At 38.9% G+C, this 10367-nt stretch overlaps 1 protein-coding gene across 1 annotated transcript in view; it reads right to left on the reverse strand.

Moving 5' to 3' along the window:
• The window catches only part of SFMBT1 (Scm-like with four mbt domains 1), a 217504-nt gene that overhangs the window by 206404 nt on the left and 733 nt on the right, over window positions 1-10367 (reverse strand). The window lies entirely within an intron of this gene.

The raw sequence follows: 10367 nt of genomic DNA on the forward strand, positions 1-10367 counted from the left end.
CACTTTCCTGACTTCTTCCTTATTTTTCTCAACTGCATTGTATAGTGTTTTAATAGATTTTATAATCATTTTTAGGAATTCCTTCTCAGGCATTTCCAAAGCCTGCCCATCTTCTAGTATGGAGTGTAGGTCTACTTCTAGCTCATTTCCCTCAGTCACTTTAATCTCATTTCTGGACATGTGCAGCTATGGTCATCTGCTTCTGTTTTTTGGGCATCTTCAGGGGTTATCTTAGATTTGGACTTAATACTTAGATTGGTATGTATTTTAGTATTTTTTATGCTTTCTGCATGCCTCCAGGTAGATGTGATCAGGAAATGGGCTTCCCTGTTCACTCTTCTTCCTGAGAAGTTTCAAGATACCACTGTTGGTCATTTTGACATAATTTAGGATTTAATTATCAGCCTATTTCCTCTTTTGTCTGCTTGTCCCGCTCCACAATCCCCATTCAGACCTTTTTTCTAGTTGGAAACAGTTCAGGGCCAGCTGTGGCTGTTTGGTTTTAATTGGAAACTGTCTATTTAAATTTCGAGGAGATCTGTGTGCATGCGTAGTAGAACCCTCCGAGGGTAAGGCTGGGGTGCCTGCTAGCTCAGGTACCCCTATAGTCACCGGAATGGAGGTGTACAGACAGCAAGGGACCAATGAACAGATACCGAAAGAAAAGAATGTCCACAACGTTTATCTCAGCGGTTCTGCCAGGCGTCTGTGGCCGCTCTGATCCTTCCCCCGCGTGATCTCACCCAAGATGGCAGCTCCTGGAGCAGCTGAGCGTCCCGGACTAGAAAGCAGTAGATTTCTTGCTTCTGCCACAAATTCCCCCAGATGTGAGCCTTCCAACCTTCTAAATATTCCTTTATACGTGGTTCAGAGTTCTGGGACCAACCCCTGAGCCTGTTGTTGTTGGCGGTGCTCTTTGCTACACAGCCACCCGATCCTCCATCTTGTTTGTTCTCCTTGCAAAGCCATTTGAACTGCAAGGTCAACAGTTTAAGCTCACCAGCTGCTCCTTGGAAACCCTATACAGGGTCGCTATGGGTCAGAACCAACATGAAGGCACTTACCAACAACAACCACCACATGTTCCTAGAAAGAACACCTATTACATTGATTTTTTTAAGAGATAAGAAAAATAGTTAAAAATGCTTTTAACTATTTACTTAGAAACTCCAATTCCAGTTTTAAAAAATGAACAAACTGACTCTTGTATATAAACTGAGCTTTTCAAAACACATAACTGACAATTCAGGAGACTCTTGATACATGATGGGGTTGGATATGAGCACTGCTAAGAATCACAGCAATATCCTGCCCAGTAATAGGATATGTTCTGAAAAGCCTTCCTACTTCTAGGAAACTAACCAGTCTCATTTTCTTAAGAACTGATCAGGAATTTAAGGCATACTGAAAATAAGGCTTCACGACATTCACTGTCAGTCCTTAAGGATTTCAACAAATAACCAAAGCACCTTTGTATTGCAATAGTAGTAGTCAGGAGGTGCCTGCTCCCACTGGAACAGTGTTCAGGAAACTCAACCATGTTGTCTACAGGAGCACAGGCATCAAAAATAATTATGACAGAAAAAAATGTGTATCTCTTTAGCGATTCTGAAAGTATACACCCTCAACTCCCATAATCCTGATTTCTACTTTCCCTTCATCTACAGCTAGATATCTGTATTTCACAAAGTTAAATATAAGAAATCAAAAATATAAAGCATTATGTAGTATCTTATGTAAGCTATTGATCCTCTTACAATACTCAGTAGTTTTCCATTAATGCAGAAATGATACTGAAATGTGGCAAGACTCCAACTAACCAGTATAGCTGGGGAATGAGTCATTAAATAACCATGGTTTTAGGACAGCTGGAGGGTCATAGATCATTTTGAACACACAAACATTTTTTTTTTTAACTATTCCACTGTAGGAGCAACATTAGACTGCAAACCAGAAGGTCGGCAGTTCAAACCTACCAGTAGCTCCTCGGAAACCCTATACAGGGTCTTTATGTGTTGGAACTGACTTGATGGCACATAACAGATAGAATGCTTTGTGAAACATATATACACATCCAATAGTATACGGTCTTTTTCTAGTAATTAGGATCACAAGAAAATTAAAACAAGTTCATGAGAATCAAAGTACAACCTAAATTTAGAAACCATCTCAGGAATATATTAGACATATTGAACACTAATGATCAAAGATCAGACAAGTTGTAGGATGACATCAAGGACCATTCTACATGAAGAAAGCAAAAAAAAAAAATCCATACCCACAGTCACTGAATCAATTCCAACACATGGCTCCTATAGGAGCAAATAGCCTCATCTCTCTCCTGCAGAGTGGCTAGCGGATTTGAATCACCAACCTTGCAGTTAGCAGCCCAATACTTAACCCACTGTACTACCAGAACACCTTAAAGAAAGCAAAAGATCATTAAAAAACCACAAAAGGCCAAAATGGTTATCAAAAAAGACTCTGAAACTTGCTCTTGAATGTAAAATAGTTAACGTGAACAGAAGAATTGATGATGTCAAAGAGCTGAATACAGAAAACTTTACAGGGTAGCTAGACAAGATCAATTATTATAATGAAATGTGGCAAGACCTAGAACTAGAAAAATAAACTGGAAGAACACATCAGCATTTTTCAAGCTGAAAAAATTGAAGGAAAAAGTCAAGCCTTGAGTTGGACTATTAAAAGGATAAGCACTGGACAGCTAACAAGATCAGTGGTTCAAACCTACCAGCTGCTCCTTGTAATCCCTATACAGGGTTGCTATAAGTTGAAACCGACTCAATGGCACAAAACAACAGACAAAATATTGAATAATGTAAAAGCCATCAAATGAAGGTGGAAGGACTACACAGTCTCTGTATCAAAAAGAATTTATCAAAATTCACCATTTTGGGAAGTAGCATAAGATCAAGAAATGATGGTACTGAAGGAAGTGCAAGTTGAACTGAAGCTACAGATGAAAAAACAAGCTTCCAGGAACTGACAGAATACTAATTGACATGTTTCAACAAATGGATGCAATGCTGGAAGCACTTAACTCATCTCTGGCAAGAAATGTGAAAAGCCAGCAACCTGGCTAACCAATTAGAAAAAACAGTATTTCTGCCCATTTCAAAGAAAGGTAATCCTACAGAATGCAGAACTTATTGAACAATATCATTAATATCACAAACAAGTAAAATCTCACTGAAAATAATTCAAAATTGATTCTACAAAGAACTGCCAGAAATTCAACCTGAATTCAGAAGAGGACACAGAATGAGGGATGCCACTGCTGATGTCAAATAAACCCTATGGGGTAGTTTTACTCTGTACTATAGAGTCACTACGAGTCGGAATCAACTGGACAACAATCATTCCAAGAATGTTATTTTTTAAAGACACATGTAAATTAGTTAAAATGGTATACTAAAAATGTTATTGTTGTTGTTAGGTGCCATCAAGTTGGTACTGAATCATAGTGACCCTATGCACAACAGAATGAAACACAACCCAGTCCTGTGCCAATTTCACAATCGTTGGTACACCTGAACCCATTGCTGCTGCCACCATGCCAATCCATCTCACTGGGGGTCTTCCTCTGCCCCTCCACTTTACCAAGCAATATTAAAATTAGAATCTCAAATAACAATACAATATTTTCTAAGTGGAAAAAGCATTGATTTATAGGAAAACATCCACACGAACATTGGTAAAAATTCAAGGACAGGAAAGCACCCTAGTCTTTTTGTGGTTAGGTGCTGTCGAGTCAGTTCTGACTCATACTGACCCTGAGCACAACAGAACAAAACACTACCTAGTACTGTGCCAACCTCAAAATTGTTGCTATGCTTGAGCCCACTGATGTTGTCACTATGCCAGTACATCTTATTGGGGTGTCTTCCTCTTTTTCACTGGCCCACTTTTCCAAGCATGATATCCTTCTCCAGGGACTGGTCCCTCCTGGTAATATATCCAGAGTATGAGAGACAAAGTCTGGCCATTCTGGCTTCTAACAAGCATTCTTGCTGTACTTCTTCCAACACAGATTTGTTTGTTCTTTTGGCAGTCCATGGTACTTTTAATATTATCCTCCAATATCATAACTCGAATGTATAAACTCTTCTACTGTCTTCTTTATTCATCATCCAACATTCACATGCATATGAATTTATTGAAAATACCATGGTGTGGGTTAAGCCCACCTTAGTCCTCAAATTGACAAGCTTTGCTCTTGAACGCTTTAAAGAGGCCTTGCACAGCAGATCTGCCTAATGCAATACGTCGTTTGATTTCTTGACTGCTGCTTCCATCAGTGTTGACGTGGATCCAAGTAAAATAAAGTCTTTGACAACTTCAATATTTTCTCCATTTATCTTGATGTTATTTACTGGTCCAGTTGTGAGGATTTTTGTTTTCTTTACACTGAGGTGCAAACCATACTGAAAGCTATGGTCATGGATCTTTATCAGTAAATATTTTAAGTCCTCTTTGCTTTCAGCAAGCAAGGTTGTATCATCTGCATAGCGCAGGTTGTTAATGAACCTTTCTCCAATCCTGATGCCACGTTCTTCTTCATATAATCCAGTTTCTCAGATTACTTGCTCAGCATATGAATAAGTATGGTGAAAGAATACAACCCTGGCACCCACCTTTCCTAATTTTAAACCATTTAGAATTCCCTGGTTATATTCAAGCAACTGCCTCTTGGTCCGTGTACTGGTTCCTCATGAGCACAATTAAGTGCTCTGGAACACTCATTCTCTGCAATGTTGTCCATAGCTTGTCATGATCCACACAAATGAAAGCCTTTGTATAGTCAATAAAGTACAAGTAAACATCTTCTGGTATTCTCTGCTTTCAATCAAGATCCATCTGACATCAGCAGTGACATCCCTCAATCCACATCCTCATCTGAAACTGGCTTGAACCTCTGGCAGTTCTGTTAATGCACTGTTGCAACCATTTTTTAATTACACCCTAGTCTATTCACCAATTATTGTGAAAAGAAATGAAAACCAGTGACAAATCATAGGCCTCCTTACCAATGAGCAAATGCTTCATAATGACAACTTCAAATAATTTTAATAACTATTCAGAGTATAAAAAAATAATAATATGGAATTCAAATCACAGTAATTATTAGTTAACACTTACACTTTTTAATTTAATTTCCATAGAAAAAATTCTTGAAGCATTTTAATAACCACGGAATTTCTCATTCCATCTCATATTGTCATTTAGGTGCTTGAATGTCCTGCACTTGCTCACTGTCAACAAACCACTTTTTTCTCTCTCATTCATTTCAGACTTTCTCCAAATGCGATCTCAGGCCATACCCCAACTTTCCCAGCTCAAATAGGTACTTCCACATCCTGTCCACCCCAATCAATCTAATAATTAACCTTTCTCTAGATTCAGCAAAAAACATCAAAAAGGAACCATTGCATTCAGTACCTGTACACCATGTTAGAAATGACCTTAATGACCTTTCTGTGCACAGTGAAGTGCCTGACCCACGGAAGTTACTCAACTACCAGCTGAGTAACCAGCTGACCACAAAATTCAGCAGGGACTTAAAATGAGTCTCCAAGGCAAATGGTTAAGTGTTCAGCTGCTAACCAAAAGGTCAGTGGATTTGACCTACCAGCCACTCCATGGGAGAAGAAACCCAGTAAAATCTGCTCCCATAAGGAAACTGGCCTAGGAAACCCTATGGGGACAGTTCTACCCAGCCCTTATAGGTTTGCTAAGAGTCAGAATCAACTCAGCAGCACAGAACACCACCACTCGAACACAATACAGACTACTTATTCTGTTTTTAGAGTCCTGGTGTGGCGCTGTGGGTTCATTCGCCAGACTGCAAAGCCGTTTGAACTGCAAGGCTGGCGGTTCAAACTCACCAGCTGCTCCTCGGAAACCCTATACAGGGTCACTGTGGGTCGGAATCGACTCGACAGCACTTAAAAACAACATTTTGTTTTTAAGCAAAGTTCTTAGATGACCATTTAAAGACAAAGAAAGCTGAATAAGGCTTTTATTCAAACATGCTTTTGAATAAAAGGACAAGAAAGAATAATTATAGAAATCTTCAGGTATCTGAGTTTTAGAAAATGCTTTACAATTAACTTTAACAATATATTTTTTCCTATTAATAACATCTTTGTTCTTATCTTCCCTTCCATTTTTGGAACAACCTAACCACATCTTTCCTATTTTACACTATTTTCCAATGGGACTAGCATCATTTGAAGAATGGTAGAATCATATTAAGATTCCATTCCCCAAAGTCTAATGGTTCAAAGTCTCCCAGGTAACCACACACCCCAGAGGTTCTCATCCAATTTAACAACTGTGTATACAGAGAAATACTTTTTTTAAATGTAAAATAGATAAACAAACGCTATTTACTGAAAAAAAATACCTTCCCATAACAAAGCAATACACACACACACATATATATACACACACATACACACACACACCATTTATTGATTACATGTTCTTCTCTTCTTATTTAAATTCTTCTGAAATATTGGTTATCAGTCAAATAATTCCACAAAGTCATGCTTCTAGAAATTATAATAAGATACAAATTTTTAAACGATAAAAGTATTTAGCATTCCAAATGTCTACTGCTTAATGGTGTCTACTTTGTGGATGACATTCATTGACTTAATGGGAACATAACATGAAGTTATAGGAGGAAAAAGAGCTTGGACAGTTCATGTTATCTACAGATCTGAGAGGTAAAATGGAATCTGCTCCTGTACTATCATTCTATAACTAAGTCCAGTCTAGTTATCAACATGAAAGTAAAAATACCTACAGAAACAACAAGATTATGGAGAGGCAAAGTATTGTCAAGGAAAAGAATCAAGAGTTCTAGAAAAACAAATATCAAGAGAAAATTCCTTTTCGTGTGTATTTCCCATTTCTCACTTTGTTGTTGTTGTTGTTGTTAAGTGCCGTTGAGTCGATACCAACCCATAGCGACCCTTTATAGGGTTTCCAAAGAGCAGCTGGTGAGCTTGAACCGCCGACCTTGCAGTTCAAACGGCTTTGCAGTCACTTTACATTCCTTTAATATATCTCTTAAAATTTTTATAAGCCAAAAATCTAAAACGAAGCTACATACACACACAGGTAAGTCAGTAATAACTAAACTGCCTATTGTTGTTGTTGTTATGTGCCATCGAGTCGATTCTGACCCATAGCGACCCTGTATAGGGTTTCCGAGGGTGTAAATCTTTACGGGAGTAGAAAGCCTCATCTTTCTCCCGCGGAGCAGCTGGTAGTTTCCAGCCCGATTCGTAACCACTACGCTACCAGAGCTCCTTAAACTGCCTATTAGTCACTTCTAATGAGGCGCTCTTGAGTTGTTGGCCAGTCAACTGGCTAAAGGTCTCACAGAAAGGCAGAATTGTTTCACAAAAGAAAAACTTTAAACGTTGTAGACTCCCCTGCAGATATCCCTACCACAAGCCTTAAATGGACCCCAACTTACTATCACAAAGATGTCCTTGAAGTAAAAAACACAGGCCTCTTTACATAAGGCTTTTATTTTATTGCCAAAATAAGAATTTACTTACTCCTTCAGAAATACACACAAGAGTACAAGAATAGACTAAAAGGCATTTGGGAAGGATAAGGAAATTGTTACAGTATTACTTCAGTTGTTGGTAAGTGCCATCCAGTTAGTTCTGACTCATAGTGACCATGGAGTTAGGGTTGCCCAGGAGCAATTGGTAGATTTTAAACCTCTGACCTTGCAGTCAGCAGTCCAGTGCTTATCCTACAGAGCCACGTCAGGACTCAGTAAAGAATATCTTAAAAGCCACCTTTCTAGAAACATAATATCAAAAAAGTACCTAATGTTGAGCCTTAAAAAAAAAAAAAAAAAATCACATCCAACATAAATTTTTAGTTGCCTTTTGTTTTGGCTTTCATTATTTCAGTTTCAATGATTTCATACATCAAGTGAACACCTTGCATATATAAATCATCACTGCTGTCATTTTAAAGATTTTCAATGATTTATATATTCATATTCTTTAATTCACTAAACTGTTTTTAAAAATCCAATTTCATAAGTTCCTTTTTGGAAGAAAAAAAGAAAGAAAGAAACTAGTTCATCTTAAACTCTGACTTAAGAAAATTCATGATTCATCTTTCAGACTTAATGTCTGCAAATATATCTGTATTCCAAAAACAGGAAGTAATATATCAATACCAAGCCTGTGAACCAAGGACTTCCAGGAACCACAGATCCAATCACCAATTTAAAAGTCTCTCAGGTCAGAATTTTAAGGTACTGTAGACAATAAACACCCTGGTGGTGGTGTGCCATCGAGTTGGTTCTTATCATGAAGACCCTGTAGAGGATTTCCGAGGCTGTAAATCTTTACAGGAACAGAAATCTTCTTCCTCCGGAGAAGCAGCTAGTGGGTCCCGATTGTGGACCTTGTGATTAGCAGCCAACAGATAACATACTACGCCACCAAGGTTCCTTATATAAAAAAACCCTAAGAATCATTATAAAATCATAAACTAATGACTAAAGCGACTACAATTCTTGGTTTTCACCTGTTGTCCTTCAGTTTAATCATTTATGTTGCCCCCTTTCACGCTCAAAATTGTCTGGTTTGAGACTCAAGCACAATGCAACAGAAGTCTAAATAATGGTTTCCCTGGGGTCGAAGGGAAGGAGACCTGGGGGCACTGTAGAATAAGCACTAGACTTTTAACTGCAAGGCTGGCAGTTCAAACCCACCAGTCATTTTACTGGCGAAAATGAGGCTTTATGCTCTCATAAAGATTTACAGCCTCAGAAACTATACAGGTTCGCTATGAGTCAGAATTTACTCTATGGCAGCGAGTTTGCTTTGGGGCTTGGGGTAAGGGATACAAAAGGTACTCTTTGGGGAGCTGAAAATGTTCTATTTCTTGATGTGAGTTTGGTTTTACTACAGTATAGTCAAAAATTTAAAAAAAGGGGACGCAATTTAATACATTCAAATATTTTGTGTCTTTGTTCAGATAGTAAATTATATAATCATATGACTAAGACTTTTTCAAAACGTATCTATTATGTAGAACATTTCAAATTTAGACTGTGATTTTTTAAATCCTTAAAAAAAATGTCTCCCATGTCACATAATTCACAATAAAACATTAAAAAAAATAAGTCGCTAAACTTTAGACTGAAAATACTCTGAAAACTGATCTATTCATCCACTAACTTTACAAATAGAAAACCAATTCTATAAAGTTTAGGGAAAATATCCAAAATTAGGTAGCTAGAGATTAGCAACAGCAGCGACAGAACTGTTTCCTGATCTTAAGCCACTCCCTTCCCACAAGGCCGCTACTTTTTTGGCACACTACAAACAAATCAGGACTTTCAATCTACCTGTGGCCTGGAGTCAGTCTATTCCTCGAAACACCAAGTGAAAAGACCCCAAAGTGTCCTCAGAAGAGACACACATCTCCCTTCATCCTTTCAAAACATTTGGTTACTTTTAACAATTAAATTCTCAGGCATTTTATTTTACTTCAAATACAAAAAATAATAAGTACAACATCTTTTTTTAAGTGATTCAAGAGGAAAAGGCACGAGCAGGGACTGCCAAAACCCATCTTATTCCTTTCAAATCTCTTTAATGGTTACTTGGTTCTCAAAAATATATCACTCCTAAGTAGGACTCACAAAACATCACTTGGGGCCATTAACCAGTATTGCTTTGAGTGACCCTCTGGGAAAAACCCCACTTAGTTACTCTGCCTTTTGACAGAAGTGTCTATTCCGCCCCCTCTTTCCTATTATTCAACACAAAACCCCATTCTTAGAACATAGCGTGACCTGTACATTACAGTTTAGTTTTACACCCCACTTGAACAGCTGACATAATGTATTAAACTTAACATATATCCCTTCCCCGGGAATTTATTTCTGTTCTCACAAGGCGTTTCTGCTCCCCACAAAGAAGGCCTTGCTGCTCGCCTATGCACAACCTCCTTTTCAGGGTCCAAAACGAGACTTTAAGAATAGAAATCCAAACGGTCACAGACCGTCAGGATTGCCAGGTCGGGACCCTTCACAGGTCTGCTCAGGGTCAGGCAGAGATTCCCGGCGAACCCACTGGCCGCTGGAGCGCGGCGCTGGGGAGGCCCCGTGGACTTCAAACGCCCGAAGCAACCGGTTGCGGTAGCCTCCAGTCGCTTCGCAGCCGCTCAGTGATCACCTAGGCACAATGAAGTTCGGTCCGGCGGCGCAAGTGACGAGTACCAGGACCCGTGGCGAGTTCGTGCCTCGGCCCCCGAGCGAGCCCGGGGGGCGGGTCCGCAGGGGCTCGGCGGGCGGG

The sequence above is a fragment of the Chrysochloris asiatica genome, unplaced genomic scaffold (assembly GCF_000296735.1).
Source record: "Chrysochloris asiatica unplaced genomic scaffold, ChrAsi1.0 scaffold00350, whole genome shotgun sequence".
In the NCBI taxonomy this organism is placed as follows: Eukaryota; Metazoa; Chordata; class Mammalia; order Afrosoricida; family Chrysochloridae; genus Chrysochloris; species Chrysochloris asiatica.